This window comes from Bombina bombina, chromosome 6 (genome assembly GCF_027579735.1).
Source record: "Bombina bombina isolate aBomBom1 chromosome 6, aBomBom1.pri, whole genome shotgun sequence".
NCBI lineage: Eukaryota > Metazoa > Chordata > Amphibia > Anura > Bombinatoridae > Bombina > Bombina bombina.
Genome location: NC_069504.1, coordinates 535,126,738 through 535,146,734, shown reverse-complemented (window position 1 = coordinate 535,146,734; position 19,997 = coordinate 535,126,738).

Sequence of the window (19,997 nt, the reverse complement as noted above, 5' to 3'; positions counted from 1 at the left end):
TCATCTCTGCCCAAGTATAGGTGTTACTGTGTGTACTCCTGGGTGCTTATATTTTGCTGAACCGCTGTTGCCTAATTGTTACTGAACTCTGCCTGTCTGACCACTCTGCCTGTTTAACCCCTAAAATGCTGGATTGCCTAATTGTTACTGAACTCTGCCTGCATGACCACTCTGTTGTTTAACCCCTGAACTGCCGGATTGCCTTACTGCTGCTGAACTCTGCTTGCCTCTGACCAATCTTCTTATTAACCCCTGAACTGCTGTTACTGTGGATTGCCTCATTGTTGCCAAACTCTGCTTGTCTGACTACTCTCCAGTTTTTCCCTGTAGTGCCGAGAAGGATTGCACCTCTACTGTGAGTACTGTTACCTCATTTACTAGATAAGAAGACTACTGGCCAAGTTTGGTCTGATAGGGAAATATCCCACAAGCATTACAATAGGTTAACATCATATTTGCCTCTGTTCAATATTTTTAATTCTATGTGTATAACTTACCTCAGCAGATATAACTAATGGTATTTAAACAGTTAAACAGGGTATGTCTTTACCTAATTAAGGAGAGCCAATAGGCTACAAGCAACAGGTTTTTAAGTAGAATGGTAATGCAGAAGAAACAAGATCTATGATTACGGCACTGAGTCATAACGAGTAAGATCACACTGTGACAGCCCTGTCATTGTTTTTTTGTCTTTGTTCCTGTGATACATATTTGCCCTTTTTAATGTTGGCGAAAATAAAGTTTGAACTTTTATCTCAAGCTACAGCAATCCGTCCCTTTTTCTTTCATTATTGCTTGAAAGGAGTCGAGGTCTCCTTTGTTTGGATTGCTTAGCCTATTCTTACAGTACACCCACGGAGATTAGCTGTGTAGCAAGCGGAGGAAAGCAAACTGCCGAGACACACCCCCTGGATCCAGTAATAGATTGGCTGGTAAATAGACGGACAGCTGGCGTGACCTATGTTGAATAAGAGAAACTCCAAAGTGTGATCCATAACAGAAAGGACGGTAAATGTTGTCCGGGTCTGGAAAACGAGCGGAGTCGTTCTAGGAGACGCACAGCCAAAGTTTCAAGTGTGGATGTTTCTGTGGGTGTATGATTACCTGTGTGTGGATGTCCAGTGACTTTTCTTTTTTAGGACAGTTTGACCGTACTGCTGAATATTCTTAAAATGTGTACATACTTTGATAATGATGAGACCATTCTAGAAATCACCGACCCACTATTCAGCAACTTAAACTTTAAATGAGTGTTTAGGCAGGTCAGGGGCCTCTCATTCAGCCACTGCATACTGCATATTGGCATCATATAATTGTCATCTTCCTTACCAAATGATAATCAGAACTCCATATTTTATTTTTTAATACTCCCTTTTTTTTCTTCTTTTTTTTCTTACAAAACTAATTACTTGTCTGGTCAGTTTAAACAAGAGATGAGTGTCTGTGTCTTTTCTCTAGATGCTGTGTGAGTTTTTCTGTGGGTGTCTGTGTCTGTTTCCGTGGGTGTCTGAGTGTGACTATGTGTGTGAGTATTTCTGTGTATTGTGTTACTGCCATTACAACAATTGTAGTCAAGTTTGACTACATTAGAATAAAAGGCGGGTCTGATCAATGGTTTTGTCAGGGGCCCCAAAATTTTTAGTGGCAGTGCTGATGCAATTTTGCAAAACATTATAAAATAAAAAGCACAGTAATCTTTCATTATGATTCTAAACATTTTATTACCTCTGGCAAAGAGGGTGAAGGAGTTTTTATTGCACTATAGCTCACCATTGAATTCCCGAGGGGGATTAGGAAGTCCCAGTATCCTGAGACAGTTGGTCAGTGAGCTGAGCGCCAGATGTCTTCAGGATGGACCCGCTCCGCGCCGCCGGGATGAAGATAGAAGATGCCACCTGGATGAATATAGAAGAGGCCGTCTGGATGAAGACTTCTCGCCACCTGGATGAGGACTTCGCCGCCTGGATGAAGATAGAAGAGGCCGTCTGGATGAAGACTTCTCGCCACCTGGATGAGGTCTTCGCAGCCTGGATGAAGATCGTTCAAGCGGAAATTCAAAAACTGTAAGTGGATCTTCGGGGGTTAGTGTTAGGTTTTTTTAAAGTTTTTTTGGGTGTTTTTTTTTTTTAGTTCAGGGTTTGGGCTTTCGCAAAAGAGCTAAATGCCCTTTTCAGGGCAAAGCAAAAGAGCTAAATGCCCTTTTAAGGGCAATGCCCATACAAAAGCCCTTTTCAGGGTAATGGGTAGATTTCATTTTGTTAGAGTTAGGTTTTTATTTTTTGGGGGTTGGTTGGGTGGTGGGTTTTACTTTTGGAGGGGGGGTCTTTGTATTTTTTTTTACAGGTAAAAGAGTTTAACTTAGGGAAATGCCCTACAAAAGGCCCTTTTAAGGGCTATTGGTAGTGTATTGTAGGCTAGGATTTTTTTTTATTTTGGGTTGGCTTTTTTATTTTGATAGGGCTATTAGATTAGGTGTAATTCTTTTTTTATTTTTGTTAATTTTGTTTGTTATTTTTCATAATTTAGTGTTTGTTATTTTTTGTAATTTAATCTTTTTTATTTTTTGTAATTAGATAGTTTGTAATTTTTAGAGTAGTGTTAGGATTTTTTTGATGTATGCTTTAGTTTAATTTAATTGGTAGTTAGTTTAATTTTAGTTTAATAGTTATATTAGTTTAATTGTTAGTTTAAACTTAGTTTTTTTTAATTTGACAGGTAAGTTTTAATTTTATTTAAGATAGGGAAATTGTAATTTTAATATAAAGTTAGGGGGCATTAGGTTTAGGGGTTACTAGTCTAAATTCGTTTATTGCGATGTGGGGGGCTTCCAGTTTAGGGGTTAATAGTTTAATTTAGTGAATTTCGTTGTGGGAGGCTTGCAGTTTAGGGGTTAATAGGTTTATTATAGTGGCGACGGTGTAGGGCTTAATAACTGTAGTATAGTGGGGGCGATGTGGGCAGACGGCAGATAAGGTGTTATTAATATTTAAATAGTGTTTGCGATGTGGCAGGGCTGCGGTTTAGGGGTTTAATACATATATATATTTTTATTAGTGGCGGCGATGTCGGGAGCGGCAGATTAGGGGTTAATAACTTTAATATAGTATTTGTGATGCGGGAGGGCCTCGGTTTAGGGTTTAATAGGTAGTTTATGGGTGTTAGTGTACTTTGTGACAATTTAGTTATGAGTTTTATGTAGCAGTTTTGTTGCGTAAAACTCATAACTGCTGCTTTTAGATTGTGAAAACGGATCTGGCCGGTATAGGCTGCATGCAAGCTTTTTAGCCTCACCGCAAAACTCGTAATGGCTGCGCTATGGAAGTCCCATGAAAAAAAATATATATTTTACGTGTGCGGGACTGACGTTGCGTTACAGGCTAAAAGGTGATACAGCTATACCGACAATACTCGTAATGGCTGCGGTGCTGTTTTAACGCTGAAATTACCATTTTTTCAGCGTTAAAGCATGAACACACAACTCTTATCTAGCTGTATGTTTCTTGGAATCCTTTTTTGATGTGTGCCCTAAATATTGAACTCTGCAACTATAAGCAAGGACATAAACTACAAAATTCCATGTAAGATGTTCCTTAATACTAAATATATATCTCTCTTGTGAAATAGGATCTAATAGTCTGTGACTGGTGAGTGATATGTTTACAAATAAGACACCGCTTATGCCCACATTTGTAGAAGCCCATCTGTTTTTTTTAAAAACCTATATGATGAGCATCTTTTAACCTTATTCCTTTTAGAAATCACTATTTTGCTGGGTGCTTGGCTGTATATTAACCTTCCAACTGCTAAGATTATTGCTAGAAAAATGTTAAACAAAAATGTTTAAAAATGATTACTATACATGGACTAAAAGTAGGTGGAAGAATATAAATTACCATCTGCTTTCCAAGCTAAAAGCCCATCTAGAAATTCGATCTGATCTTGCTGTATATTAGATGAGAACGTGAGGCCCATTTGGTTCTCTTTCAAATGTTGCAGGATAAAAGATTGGCAAAATTTGGGGGCGAAACTGGTGCCCACGGCCATACCTTTAATGTATAAAAGGTACTTAACTTAAAATTGGAAATAGTTGTGTGGTAATTTAGATGCAATGAGATCCAAAAAAAATTCCAAGGTTTCCCTCACAGCTTCTATGCCTAAATGCTGTTGGAGTATAATGTCCCAACATTGCACGCCAGCCAGACATAGTTATCTTTATGTTTGAAACCAGATCGTTTTTTTTAAAAGATCAGTGATATCTTGGATATATGATGGAAGATGTATGACATTTTTTTGCAAAAATAAGTTAATATATTCTGACAACCCATCAGTGATACTATTAATACCCGCTATGTTGGATCTTCCTAAAGGTCTTTTGCAATATTTTTGAATTTTCAGTAGGTGGTAGTAGTAGAGGCACTAAGATATTTTTTTTTTTTTTCTTATTGAGAATCCCCATACAGTCACATAATCCAAAAGACTCATTAAAGGTTTGGTCTATGCTACTGTCAGATCTTCTTTCATTTTTTTCTAATAATCAGTATTTAAAAACAAAATGGGGCTGAAGGCACAATTGTGACTGAAGCATAAAAATATTTATTGCAAGTAGACATGCAAAGTGAACTAAAAGGCATCAATGTGACTTAACACAAATCTTGGATACCCTCTGATCCTTCCCCTGCCGTCTGCTGATAGCAGGGAACACACCACCGACCTGCAAAGATGAAAATCCGAAACCGCACTAGAAAGGTTTGTAGAGTCCAAAAAGCCCCTATGCGTTTTGTTTTCCTGCAGGGAGACTTTCTCAAGGGAGTGCTTTCAGGATCTGAATGGACAGAGCTTCCATTTGAAGCTGAAAAATGTGGAAGGGATCAATGAGCGGTAAACTCATTATAAAGTTTGGTCATTCATCTGACCACAAATGTATAAATGTCTGTGGGGGAGATACATTAGCACATAAAGATAGATAATTGATTCAAACCACATATTTTCGACTGACAAGTATCAACTTGTCATGTTCATGTTTTTTCACTATATTAGGATAGGATGTTCACAACTAAGCATAAGTGGAAGTATATAGAATCTAAATGTTTTCTGAACATGTATTTCATATGTATATCAGAAATGGGATCCATACGGAACATCTTATAAATACACCCAACACAAAGAGCTGACATGGTGGGGAAAAAATATATAATGTCCCTTACACAACTATAAAAAAGGAAAAAATATTTTAGGAATATATGTTAAAACTGTGATTTATAGGGAAATACGTTTTGTGGGGACATAGGTATATATGACATATAAGAATTACCAATTAAAGTGTATTAAAGTCTTATATAACTTTTATGAATTAATTTGATGGCAAAATATAAAATATATGCACTCAAGTTTATTAAAATTAAAATTCATGAATATAGTGACAGGTTTACAGCCTAGGCTGCATGGTCCCATCTTTAAAGGCAAAAACAAATTATGGGGTGAAAAAACATTCCCAATGGGCAAAAGCGTGAACAGTACATCCTATATAACTAAATGACATGTGACCGTAAACTGTGTGGGGGTTATTGTTATAACCCCATAAGTAAGCTACTTTTGTCTGTACTAAGAGCAGAAGTATAGTGCGAGATTTTATAGAAAAGCTAGTAGGTCCAGATTGATATTTAGACCCAAAGGTGTTTAATCCAATAGGTTTCCCTTTGTCATAATCTTAGTAGCCTATTGTGGTCCAATGAATCTAGTTGTGTCCATTAAAACAACTCTGATTTTTAGGCCAGTGGGTTTTCCAGAATTACACTTGTTGTAAATATGTAACTACACTATTTTTACACTATGGGGCTGATTTATGAAGCAGTCAAGCTGCTTATTCTGTGCAAGCCTTAAGAAGTAGCAGTCATAAGACAGCTGCTCCTTAACTTGTCTGCCTCCTCTGAGACAGCAGAAAGCAATCATCCCCATCGAATACGATCAGAAGATTGACAACCCCTGCTAGTGGCCGTGAATTTGCAGGGGGCGGTATTGCACTAGCATTTCAAACAAAATGCTTGTGCAATGATAAATGCTACAGCGGATCATGTCCGCCTGACAGTTGATAAATCGGCCCCTATGGATCATCCATATTTCTAAGATGTTCAGTAACCCTATATTTCAATTTTCTCTTTGTTCTACCAATATAGATTAAATTACATGAACAACACAGCTCATAGACCTCGTGGGTGTTATTACATGTGCATATATGTCAATGGTGTGGGTATTGTTATAGTTACAGGCCATTTGACTGTTGATTACATTTATTTACACATATTACAATTGACTTGTAAACAAATTTATAAACCCTTTTTTTGGTGTTAGCCATTGTATTTGTGTTTCATTCCTCTTTTTAACAGATCTTAGTCTACTTGGGGCTATGAGATTTTTAAGGCTCTGAGTTTTCTTTAAAAAAATATTTCAATAACGCCTTAAGATTACTAAGTTTCCATGTGCGATAACCCAACCACTTTATATCTAAATTGCGAAACACAATGCACAAAACACATATTTTACATTACTGTGTTCTACACTACAAAATAATGTACTTTTTATTATTAAATACATATATATATATATATATATATATATATATATATATATATATATATACAGGTGGCCCTCGTTTTACAACGGTTCAATTTACACCGTTTCAGAATAACAACCTTTTTTTCCAGTCATGTGACTGCTATTGAAAAGCATTGAGAAGCAGTGCATTGATTAAAATAGCCAGTAGGTGGAGCTGTCCACTTGTGTTGCAGCAAAGCCAAGCAAGCTGAAATTAATCAGTTTAACCAGATCTGAGCTATCGAGCAGATTTCAAAGGAACAAGATCTTCCTGTCTATAAATCAGTCCAGATTGGAATGCATAGAAAGAACTGTTTGCAGAAAAATGCAAGTGAAGTCTGTGTTGTGTGATTATTTTATTAGGTTTATAATGCTGTTTAGCAAATGCTTTTGTTCATTTAACTTAGTTTAATTATATATTCTGTGTTGTGTGATTATTTTTATCAGGTTTATAATGCTGTTTAGCATTTAAAGTCTTCATTTCAAAGCTTTAAAAATAGTGTATTAGGTGTTACTTATGACAATTTTGAGAGGGACCTGGAACCTATCTCCCTCACTTCCCATTGACTTACATTATAAACTGGGTTTCAATTTATAACGGTTTTGATTTACAACCATTCCTTCTGGAACCTAACCCCGGCGTAAACTGAGGGCTACCTGTATATATATCTGATACTGTTCATGTAAAATGCATACCTTTATATTTATAGGAATAGATATACAAATATAGATATGTATGGATAAATATAGAAATAAGTATTTACAATAAAAAGGGCATTATCCTGTTAGTGAAGAACATTAGAATGATAAATATGTGCAGTAAATATGTAGTATAACACATAAATATATAGATACATACATATGTATATGCATATGTACATTGAAGCCCTTTCCAGTCAAACATGAAAAAGCTATTTTATTGACTATTAATATTCATTAATGTGTTTAACTATGTATGTACTGTAAATATTTTACATTTCAATGTTCTTCACATTAGGGAATATGTTCTATGTATTTTCAAATACATATTCCTATATATCTGTATATATCTATACATATATATATATATATATATATATATATATATATATATATAAAATCCATGAAATGATTACTGTGTGATTATTGCATTATTGTTTAATTGTATATGTAAATGGTGTGGGGTAAGGGTATAAGTATGTTACACTTTGTACACGCATTATATGTAAGTCTCAGGACGGGGGTGAAACCCCGAAACGTCACTTAGTAAAAATGTTGCAGATTGTAAACAGAGAGTGCCTGCCTTTTTCTTGGATTTTATAAAATCCAAGAAAAAGGCAGGCACTCTCTGTTTACAATCTGCAAAATTTTTACTAAGTGACTTTTCGGGGTTTCACCCCCGTCCTGAGACTTACATATAATGCGTGTACAAAGTGTAACATACTTATACCCTTACCCCACACCATTTACATATACAATTAAACAATAATGCAATAATCACACAGTAATCATTTCACCTAAACTTCATATCCTCAAGGCCCTCAGCAGTGCATACCCAGCGCTGTAGCTACGTCATCAAGAAGGAGACACCGCACTCTATTGGGTTACACCTGCGGAAGCCGCCAATCACCTACCACTGTCAACCCCAGCGTGTATACGTCATAGCAGACGTCGCCTGTAGCTAGGGTTCCCTTCACCAGTGACCGTGCGTTAAACACAATATTCCTGTAAAGCCATAAAGTGAAAAAATATTAAACGTATTTAAAAACATTAAGCAACATTATCCCACATAGCCTCTATCTACCGTACTAAAAGTCAAAACATGCCTGCACCAATATTTGCTAAAGTGTATTACACACTGTACACAGAGACTATCATAATCTTACTGTTCCATATTGTATCCATGTATCATCCTGGCATATACAAGCAATTTTAGCAGTGAATATGGTTTTACAAGTGCTTAGGTAAACATATAGGAAAACTATAAAGCAATTTCAGCAGTGTATATGGTTTCATAAGTGCTTAGATAAACACATAGGTAAAACAACTGCTCCATCTATAAACTATACACTAATCTGCAGCCCCATAGCCCTATAGCATATTACCACTAGGCACAACTAAGCGCATTAAAACATCTGGCACAAGGATCACATTTGGAAAATGGTTAAGCACATAGTTAAATCTAAACACAAAAGCAGCCTTATACTCTTAAAACTGAATAACCTAATAAGAACAACAGAGCATTTAAGGAACAAATAGAGCATATCAGGAAAAATATATAACTATGCATTTAGGAAAAATAACTAAGCATTTAGGAAAAATAACCAAGCATTTAGGAAAAATAACTGAGCATTCAGGCATTCTGGCAGAATATTTGAGCATTCTGGAAAAATATTAGCCAAACTCAGAAATTAATCACATGGATAAATCAGAACACATGAGCAGACCCATATTCCTTTTTCTTTTTCATAGGACACCTAAAAGAAACACTGCCGGTCTAGCTTCACGTTTAAGCCCTTTGGTGTCAAAGTATCCAATTCATATGTCCATCTTTATTCCCTCTGTAGTAGGATGTTTCCCGTCTCCACCTCTCCGTGGGGCAGGGACATGGTCTATCAGTGTGTACCGGAGATCACAGACATTGTGCCCACTCTCCAGGAAGTGGCGAGCCACTGGTTGGTCAGACTCTCCATTCTTAATAGCCATTCTGATGGAGCTTTTATGGTTGGCCATCCGTATCCGTAGATTGTCACTAGTTTTGCCCACATAGAATAAACTACACGGACAGTTTAATAGATAGACTACATGGCTCGTCGTACATGTCATCCTGTGCCTATGTACATACTTCTTTCTACTTCTTGGATGTTGGAAAAATATACCTGTAATTAACCCGTTACAAGTGGTGCACCCACTGCATTTGAAGCACCCGGGCTTCACTTCCTCCAACCATGTCCTGGTTGAGTAACAGTGCACTGGATCTGTGAGTAGTAGGATATCTTTTGGTATCCAATTCTTGGTTCGCCCATTCCTTTAAAAGGAAGGGCATCCTCCAAGCTCAGTAGTCTCCAATTACTCTTCAGGATAGCACTCAAGCCATTTTTATCCGCCGCATAAGTGGTAACCAGTGTCATCTTCTCTTGCTCCACTTCAAGGACATCTTCTGGTTTTTGGACTTCACCTGAACTTACTTCCCTGATGTGCTTTTCCAGTACTCGATTGCGGTAACCTCTTCTTAGGAAGCGCTCCTTCATTTCATCTGTCTGTCTTTCCGCCTGACTTGCATCTGTGTTGTTCCTCTTAACCCTTACAAACTGTGACTTAGGTAAAGCCCTCTTAAGTGCTGGGGGATGACAGCTGGTTGCCTCCAGGAGGGAGTTTCTATCTGTGGTCTTCCGAAACAGAGTTGTACCAAGCCTCTCGTTGTTCTTAAAGATCTTAAGGTCTAAAAATTCAATCTCCTCCTGGCTCCAATTCATCTTAAATTTAAGTGTACTGTGTTCAGCATTCAGCTCATTGAACCAGTTGAGCAGATCTTCCTCACTTCCAGACCAGATCAATATGAGATCATCTATAAATCTCCTGAAATAAAGGATCTCCTCCCTCTTGAAACATTCTGTGCCATTATCTTCAAATTCATCCATAAAGAGGTTCGCGTAGGATGGGGCCACATTGGACCCCATCACCGTCCCCATTAGCTGCTGAAAAAATTGACGCTCAAATCTGAAGTAGTTTTTTTTTCAGGCAAGTTTCCAGGAGGTCAAGGATGAAATCTACCGGTGGTCCTATGTATGGGCATCTCAGAAGTTGTTTCCTAATTGCTGCTAAACCCTCATTATGAGGAATCACCGTATAAAGGCTAGTGACATCCAAGGTCACTAACCATTCTCCTCCTTTCAGTTGGATTCTTGTAAGTGACCTGATGACATAATTTGAATCCTTTATGTAGGTCCTCATATTCTGTACATGAGGTTGCAGTATGCTATCAATGTAGATAGCTAATGGTTGTAATAATGAGTCCACAGCCGAAACGATCGGTCTCCCCTGTGGTCTCTCCAAGCTCTTATGCACCTTAGGGAGTGTGTAGAAGATTGGTATTTTTGGATAGTCCTTTGTAAGGTAATTCATAGTGTCTTGTGTGATGATATCATCCTCCAGCGCTTCTTTAAGATTATCATCAATCTCTTTTTTGAATCTAGCAGTTGGATCTCTTGGCAGTCTGGAATACACAGTGTCATCTTTCAATTGTGTGAGGATTTCTTCCCTGTAGTAAGCATAGTCAAGCAGAACTATTGCCCCACCCTTATCTGCCTTTCTAATTACAATTGTTTTATCCTTTGTCAAAGCCTTCAAAGAGTCCCTCTCTGCTTTAGTAAGGTTGAATCTTACCTGCTGCCTTTGGTCCTTTATAGACTCTTGCATTTCCTTGTCCAGTACTCTGCAAAAAGTTTGAATGTTGGGATTACTACTCCTGGGATCAAAGGAGCTCTTCCTTTTAAATTCTACCATGTGTTCTGTCTTACTAGGACCAAAGTGTTCCTTTAGTCTTAACATTCTCTGAAACCTTTGAATGTCCACATGTAAGTCAAAATAGTCTGAAAGCCCCGTGGGTACAAAAGATAATCCTCTCATCAAAAGCATCAAATCAGTCTCTGATAGTGTCCTTTGACTCAGGTTGATGACAATATTATCTTCTTCTATCGTCTCTGGCGTGGTGGTCTTCCTCTTGTGTTGCCCACTCCTCGGGTGGGAGCGTCCCCTCTGGTGTTTTTTGATCTAGTGATAACACCTTCCTGGTATTGTGCTCCACTCTGTGACCTTCCTTCTGTTATACTGTCAGAGTCTGTCCCTGAGCCTGAGCTGTCCACCGTTGCTAGGTTAGCTGGTCTCCTTGCCCTAAATCTTCTGGGCCTATACTCACGAATGCGTTGCCTCTCCTCTGGCTTCAGGGTCCACTTGTATACCTTTCGTTCACGATAATCCTCCTGTACCGCCTCAAATTTTCTATTTTTAAAGGCAGTCAGTTCCTTCTGGTATTGATTCAATTGTGTCTGTAGTTTTACAGTCCAATCTTCCTCTCCTCTCTGTGTTAATATTTCATCATTCTCTGTAGTATAGGCCTCAATCTCTATTTTCAGCTGTGCAATGAGGCCTCTTACCTCTTGTATTACCAATAAGATGAGGTCCAGGGCACATTTGTTTAGAATATTACACCATCTCTCACAAAAATTTGGATTATTTCTCCCCAGTGTGGGTACATTTTTTATTCTAAAGCCTCTAGGTATAAACCCTTTACGATAGTACTCTGAGAGATACTGGCCATGCAATTCCAAATCTTTCTCCCTTTTCTTTAGTTTCAACAAGTGGGATATAATGTGTTCAACCGGTCTATCTGCTGGGCCTGTAGTTAGAGTCTCAAATAGGATTTCCTGGGCATCCTCCTCTGTGTATTGAAACACTTTAGCACCCAAAATAGCCCCACTATTTGTCCCTTCTGCATTGGCCTGTATTGGCTGCACCGGTTGAGACATGCTGCAGAAAAAATGGTGCTGAGTGATACACAAGTATAGTCAGGGCCGTCTTTAATATTGACTGGACCCTGGGCAAAAATTTTCTTGGGCCCCACCCCATGCAATTTCGCTCTCCACCCCAACATCCCAAAAAACAACTAAATCATTTTTTATTTTTTTTTTTAATTATTAGCCCAGCAGTGGATCATCCACTGCTGGGCTAATCATTTAAAAAAATTAAATAAATTGCAAAATGTGAAACTGGACCTAAGCAGTACTAATAAGTAAATAAATATATAAATTCCTCCACTGTGGATTCATTTAATATTCTTTTGAATGTGATTCTGGTGTGAGGTTAGCATGTTAAAGAGATTTAGGGCAGCCAACAGGAGCAAAGCAAGGTAAAGACTGAGGAGGAAGCATGGAGGTGCAGACAAATATAAATTTACTGACTGGAATAGAAGAACTACTATGGGAAGCTGTAAAATCTGAGACAGAGAGAAAACAAAAACTATAAAAATAAACCTTACATTAATTAATGTGTGAAGTATCAGCATGACACTATACATCAGCCACAGCAGCACATGTCACTTCTTTGCTAGGAACACGTTCCCTCTCACCCTGCACTAGACAATGCTACATGGGGAGGGGCGTGTGTGCACTCACTTATTCATCCCACTGACACCTTCCTACAAAGCACTGTTCCCCTAACAAACTTCAGTTAGTTGATCTTAGGGCCACAGCAGAAAGAGCAGGGCTAAGGGGACCAGCAGACTGGATGCTGTCTGCACAAGGCTGCATGGATACAGTGTGAGATGAGTCACACAGCCTCAAGACTGAAGAGAGCAGTGTATGCAGCTGCACAGATGCTCAAATCCTCACGGGCCTGCCGCTCCAGCTTTCTGCTGCATGCGCCTACAGTCAGCCCTACCCAGAAACAATCCCCACCACCAGAGAGGTTACCTGGTAACAGTGGTAACCCCAGTAGGACCTTTTCTGATGCAGTGGGAATGGCTGGATGCCGAGTTAGGGCTTTGCATTCAGTGCTGCACAGTGCACATCTAAAACAACACATGGTAATAGCTTGGCATGTCACAAGACACCGGCACGGTCTGGCACAGTTTAAAAAAATATATATATATAAGCAGAGTACTTTTGACTGTGACAGTATTAGGACTGAATGTGCGTGTTCCCCATGTCACATCAGCAGTCTGGTATGAACCATAAAAAAAAAATTATTTATTTTTTTTGGACTCTTGGGCCCCTCAAAAGACACTGGGCCCTGGGCAGCTGCCCCTTTTGCCCTGTGTTAAAGACGGTCCTGAGTATAGTATACTCTTCCTTATCCTTGGGTGCTTAAAACAAACTTCTTACAAACAGTGTCAAACGGTAAAGCACTCTCAAATAATGTCCGGGGTGCACAGCAAAAAGGTACAAACAATCCAAGAAAAAGGCAGGCACTCTCCGTTTACAATCTGCAAAATTTTTACTAAGTGACGTTTCGGGGTTTCACCCCCATCCTCAGACTTACATATAATGCGTGTACAAAGTGTAACATACTTATACCCTTACCCCACACCATTTACATATACAATCAGGGCCGTCTTTAATATTGATTGGACCCTGGGCAAAAATTTTCTTGGGCCCCCCACCCCATGCAATTTCGCTCTCCACCCCAACATCCCAAAAAAACAACTAAATCAATTTTTTTTTATTATTAGCCCAGCGGTGGATCATCCACTGCTGGGCTAATCATTTTAAAAAAAAAAATTAAAAAAAAATTGCAATATGTGAAACTGGACCTAAGTAGAACTAATAAGTAAATAAATATATAAATTTCTCCACTGTGGATTCATTTAATATTCTTTTAAATGTGATTCTGGTGTGAGGTTAGCTGGTTAAAGAGATTTAGGGCAGCCAACAGGAGCAAAGCAAGGTAAAGGAGGAAGCATGGAGGTGCAGACAAATATAAGTTTACTGACTGGAACAGCAGAACTACTATGGGAAGCTGTAAAATCTGAGACAGAGAGAAAATAAAAACTATAAAAATAAACCTTACATTAATGGGTGAAGTATCAGCATGACGCTATACATCAGCCACACCAGCACATGTAGCTTCTTTGCTAGGAACAAGTTCCCTCTCACCCTGAACTAGACAATGCTGCATGGGGAGGGGCGTGTGTGCACTCACTTATTCTTCCCACTGACACCTTTCTACAAAGCACTATTCCCCTAACAAACTTCAGTTAGTTGATCTTAGGGCCACAGCAGAAAGAGCAGGGCTAAGGGGACCAGTAGACATGATGCTGTCTGTCCAAGGTTGCATGGATACAGTGTGAGATGAGTCACACAGCCTCAAGACTGAAGAGAGCAGTGTATGCAGCTGCACAGATGCTCAAATCCTCATTTGCCTGCCGCTCCAGCTTTCTGCTGCATGCGCCTACAGTCAGCCCTACCCAGAAACAATCCCCACCACCAGAGCAGTTACCTGGTAACAGTGGTAACCCCAGTAGGACCTTTTCTGATGCAGTGGGAAATGGCTGGATACCAAGTTAGAGCTTTGCATTCAGTGCTGCACAGTGCACATCTAAAACAGCACATGGCACTAGCTTGGCATGTCACATGACACCAGCACGGTCTGGCACAGTTTTTTTAAAAAAAATATAAGCAGAGTACTTTTGACTGTGACAGTATTAGGACTGAATGTGTGTGTTCCCCATGTCACATCAGCAGTCTGGTATGAACCATTAAGAAAAAAAAAATTATTTTTTTTAGGACTTTTGGGCCCCTCAACAGAGACTGGGCCCAGGGCAGCTGCCCTTTTTCCCTGTGTTAAAGACGGTCCTGTATACAATTAAACAATAATGCAATAATCACACAGTAATCATTTCACCTAAATTTCATATCCTCAAGGCCCTCAGCGGTGCATACCCAGCGCTGTAGCTACGTCATCAAGAAGGAGACACCGCACTCTATTGGGTTACACCTCCGGAAGCCGCCAATCACCTACCACTGTCAACCCCAGCGTGTATACGTCATAGCAGACGTCCCCTGTAGCTAGGGTTCCCTTCACCAGTGACCGTGCGTTAAACACAATATTCCTGTAAAGCCATAAAGTGAAAAAATATTAAATGTATTTAAAAACATTAAGCCACATTATCCCACATAGCCTCTATCTACCGTACTAAAAGTCAAAACATGCCTGCACCAATATTTGCTAAAGTGTATTACACACTATACACAGAGACTATCATAATCTTACTGTTCCATATTGTGTCCATGTATCATCCTGGCATATACAAGCAATTTTAGCAGTGAATATGGTTTTACAAGTGCTTAAGTAAACACAAAGGAAAAACAGTTGCTCCATCCATAAACTATTAAGCAATTTCAGCAGTGTATATAGTTTCATAAGTGCTTAGGTAAACACATAGGTAAAACAACTGCTCCATCTATAAACTATACACTAATCTGCAACTAAGCGCATTAAAACATCTGGCACAAGGATCACATTTGGAAAATGTTTAAGCACATAGATAAATCTAAACACAAGAGCAGCCTTATACTCTTAAAACTGAATAACCTAATGAGAACAACAGAGCATTTAAGGAACAAATAGAGCATATCAGGAAAAAATATATAACTATGCATTTAGGAAAACTAACTAAGCATTTAGGAAAAATAACCAAGCATTTAGAAAAAATAACTGAGCATTCAGGCAGAATATTTGAGCATTCTGGAAAAATATTAGCCAAACTCAGAAATTAATCACATGGATAAATCAGAACACATGAGCAGACCCATATTCCTTTTTCTTTTTCATAGGACACCTAAAAGAAACACTGCCAGTCTAGCTTCACGTTTAAGCCCTTTGGTGTCAAAGTATCCAATTCATATGTCCATTTTGATTCCCTCTGTAGTAGGATGTTTCCCCTGTCTCCACCTCTCCGTGGGGCAGGGACATGGTCTATCGGTGTGTACCGGAGATCACAGACATTGTGCCCACTCTCCAGGAAGTGGCGAGCCACTGGTTGGTCAGACTCTCCATTCTTAATAGCCGTTCTGATGGAGCTTTTATGGTTGAATAGGAGAAATAAAAAACAGAGGGGCGCCTCATGTGTGGTATAGTCTGATTGAAGACATAAGAAAAAGCAACAGAATAGCCAAATGAGTACTCACATACTCCACGAGCACACTCATGTGCTGGTAGGGGCAGGCTGTAGATTTAGATGGGTGTGACAGCTCACCCGTTCAAGGATACTTCCAATACTGTACTTATACTCCCAAAGCACACCAATGTGCTGGTAGATACAGGCTGCAGATTCAGGCAGGTGTGGCAGCTCACCCAAACAAACAATCTTTTAGTATTGATGCAGTGAAAACAAAGGCAGGTTTAATGCTTCTCAGTAGCTGTGCACTTAGTAGTGATTGCAGGCAGACGGTAGGAAATGAGATCCACTCCAAAAGTAAAAATGTGCAAATATTTATTAAAAACAAAAATTTAAAAACAACACCAGGGTTGTTATACAAAGTGGATTAAAGGGTCACCCAGATGGCCCCAATGATTGCAACGCGTTTCTCGGTTGGCAAACCGTTTCATCAGGCTTCACGTTTAAGCCCTTTGGTGTCAAAGTATCCAATTCATATGTCCATCTTTATTCCCTCTGTAGTAGGATGTTTCCCCTGTCTCCACCTCTCCGTGGGGCAGGGACATGGTCTATCAGTGTGTACTGGAGATCACAGACATTGTGCCCACTCTCCAGGAAGTGGCGAGCCACTGGTTGGTCAGACTCTCCATTCTTAATAGCCGTTCTGATGGAGCTTTTATGGTTGGCCATCCGTATCCGTAGATTGTCACTAGTTTTGCCCACATAGAATACACTACACGGACAGTGTAATAGATAGACTACATGGCTCGTCGTACATGTCATCCTGTGCCTATGTACATACTTCTTCCTACTTCTTGGATGATGGAAAAATTGTTAGTGATGTCCCGAACTGTTCGCCCGCGAACGGTTCACAGCGAACATAGGTTGTTCGCGTTTGTGGGCGAACACATGGCGATGTTCGATCCGCCCCTATGTGTCATCATTTTGGAAACTTTGACCCTTTATGTCACAGCCGCCTGACACATTAGAGCCAATCAACATCAGACACTCCCTCACAGACACTCCCAGCTACTCGGAATCCGCCATTTTAGACTCATAACGACCTTGCTTTTTTAATGAGAGGACGTGCTGTGTTTTGCTCCTGACATTAATAGGAAAAACATAGCTAGGCTAGTGTATTTACAGTCCAGAAGGACTCCACTCATCTCTGCTGCAAGCACAGTACCCCAAAAAGCCCTTTTTAGGACTATATTTCGTGCCATTTTTTTTTTCTTTTTTTTTTTCTTTTTTTTTTATCAGCATTTGCCTGGCTTTCAGCTGTGTGTTTAAGGCTCACAGCATATGCTGTGACTACTGCCACCACGGATATCTCCCTAACAACATTAGTTTAAATTTAACTAACCCAAAAATATAATTATTTTTCTAGTGTAATTTTTTTTCATTTTCTATCAGGCCAGTGTCACACAGCATATAATCTGGTTCATTGCTCTGTGCCAGCCAGCAGCCACCAGTGTTAATATCCGTTTATAACATTATTATTATTTTTTTTTTTGGTTTTCAAATGTTTTATTGGAAATTCACTCAGATATTACATGTGTTTGGAGGCGCAGCTCCACATTGAAACATTTCCATCCGTTATTGTATTAAATTCTACCATTCTCATATTCCCTCATTTATATTGTAATAATTTAACATTGCATTTTCGAAAACCAACAAATAAACGACAATGAATCACTTCAAATATTTTTCCAACATTTCACTAGTCATCAATCCACAAACCAAAACATTTTCACAACAGTTTCGGCACCTAACCATGCCTCTAGAACTTTCACCCTATCTCACATATAAGAGAAAGATACTATTTCCTTAATTTCTCTGCTAAGTGGCTTCTTAACCTTCTTCTCTTACCTACTGTGTCTACTAACTAATACCTCAAATCTGATATTCTTATCTTCATCCTCTCGGATGCTCAAGATACTCCTCGTGTGTCCATTACTTCTCTCACACCCTACCTCTGTTCAATCTGATCAATTAGTACTACTTTCTCTGTAACTCCTCTCTCCTACTAGTCTCTGCGGCCCCACCCCTCCCATCTTTTATTCATGGGGTACCCATTTTCTACAAATAATAAGAAGAGAGGGGAGGGGAGGGGGGGGCAAAAGGCGACAAGAAACAAAAGAAAAAAAAATGGATGGATCTCCTTATCTCTCCACCCAGTTTGACGGCAAAATTCCTGCTACAACTAGATTTAAAAAAGGGACTGAGCTTTGCAAGGAATCCAGGAACTGCTGCTGCAGCACCCTTGGCCATGACTCAATATAATTTTTCCACTTGCTAAAGTACCTTTTATAATGTTTCTCAGTATTTTTCAAATCCTGCCTCTCCACTATCACCTGAAATTTCATGCTGTTTATAAATTCCTTCATACTTGGCACCTCTTTCTGTTTCCATTTCTGAAAGATAAGACTACGTGTTAACAAGATGGCTAAGTTTGTAAGATTTTTATCCCCTATATTCTCAGTCTGATAAAGAAAAAATATATGTTTTGCTTCCAATTTTATTTGATCAGCTAAGAATTTGTTAAGCCAAAACTGTATTTTCAACCAAAATTGCTGTATTTTCGGACAACTCCATAAACAGTGCATTAAATTTGCTTTTACGTGGTTACATTTATAGCAGCTAATTAAAACTGCCCTATCCCAACCACTAACTCTCTCTGGGGTCAAGTAAAAATTATTTATCAATTTTGCCTGTGTCTCCCGCCAACTGATTTTATCCGTGGCTTCCTCAGTCCTCTTGATACTATCTATTATATCTTCGCTTTGCATACAGGGAAAATATCTTAGAAATTTTTCCATGCTCAGATTTATTTGTGCCATTCCTAATTTCTGTATTATATTCTGATACCATATCGCTAACGAGCGTATCCCTGCCTGATATATTTTTAGACCTGACTCCAACATAGATTGGCTCCAATCCGCTCCAAATCTCCTGATGCACGTTTCTATGTAATGTCTTACTTGTAAAGATGCATAAAACTGTTTAGCGGGTATATTATATTCTGCCATCAGACTCTCAAAGGTCCGTAGATATCCTTCCGTGCCCATTTTAATTTGTGAAAAGTATTTCAGACCTCTGCTTTGCCACTCACTAAAAATCCTATTATGTAACCCTGGTGGAAAATCCACGCACCCAACAATCGGCAACAGTGTTGACACCTGGTACTCTTGTCCCATTATATGACAATATTTTTGCCATGCCCAAATTATGTTAGTAAATGTTACTAAATTCGCCACATTACTTGGTAGGTTCTTATATGGGCAGTGTAATGTTGCTTTCAGATTAAAAGGTTTGACTATCTCAGTTTCTACTTTATAATGAGTAACATATTCTGACTCAGTCAGCCAATCTAATCCGAATTTGATCAGAGTGGCATAATTATAGTACCTGATGTTAGGGAAAGCGAATCCGCCATGTTTTTTCGCATAACTCAATTTTTCTATTGATATACGTGCCTTCCGTTTACCCCATATAAACCTTGAACTTACTCTATTATATATATCAATATCTTTCTTCTTAATCACTAATGGTAAGTTCTGAAGACGAAATAATATTTTGGGGAAAAAAATTGTTTTTATCAAGATTATGCGCGCAGATACTGATAGATAATACAGGTTCCACTTTCCTATTTCTGCTTCCATATTGTCAAATAATTCTTTATAATTCAACTGGTACCACTCCACTGGGTTCCTCCCAATTTTGATCCCTAGGTAATTGATGAACTGCACCTCTTTAAAAATTGTATTTTGAC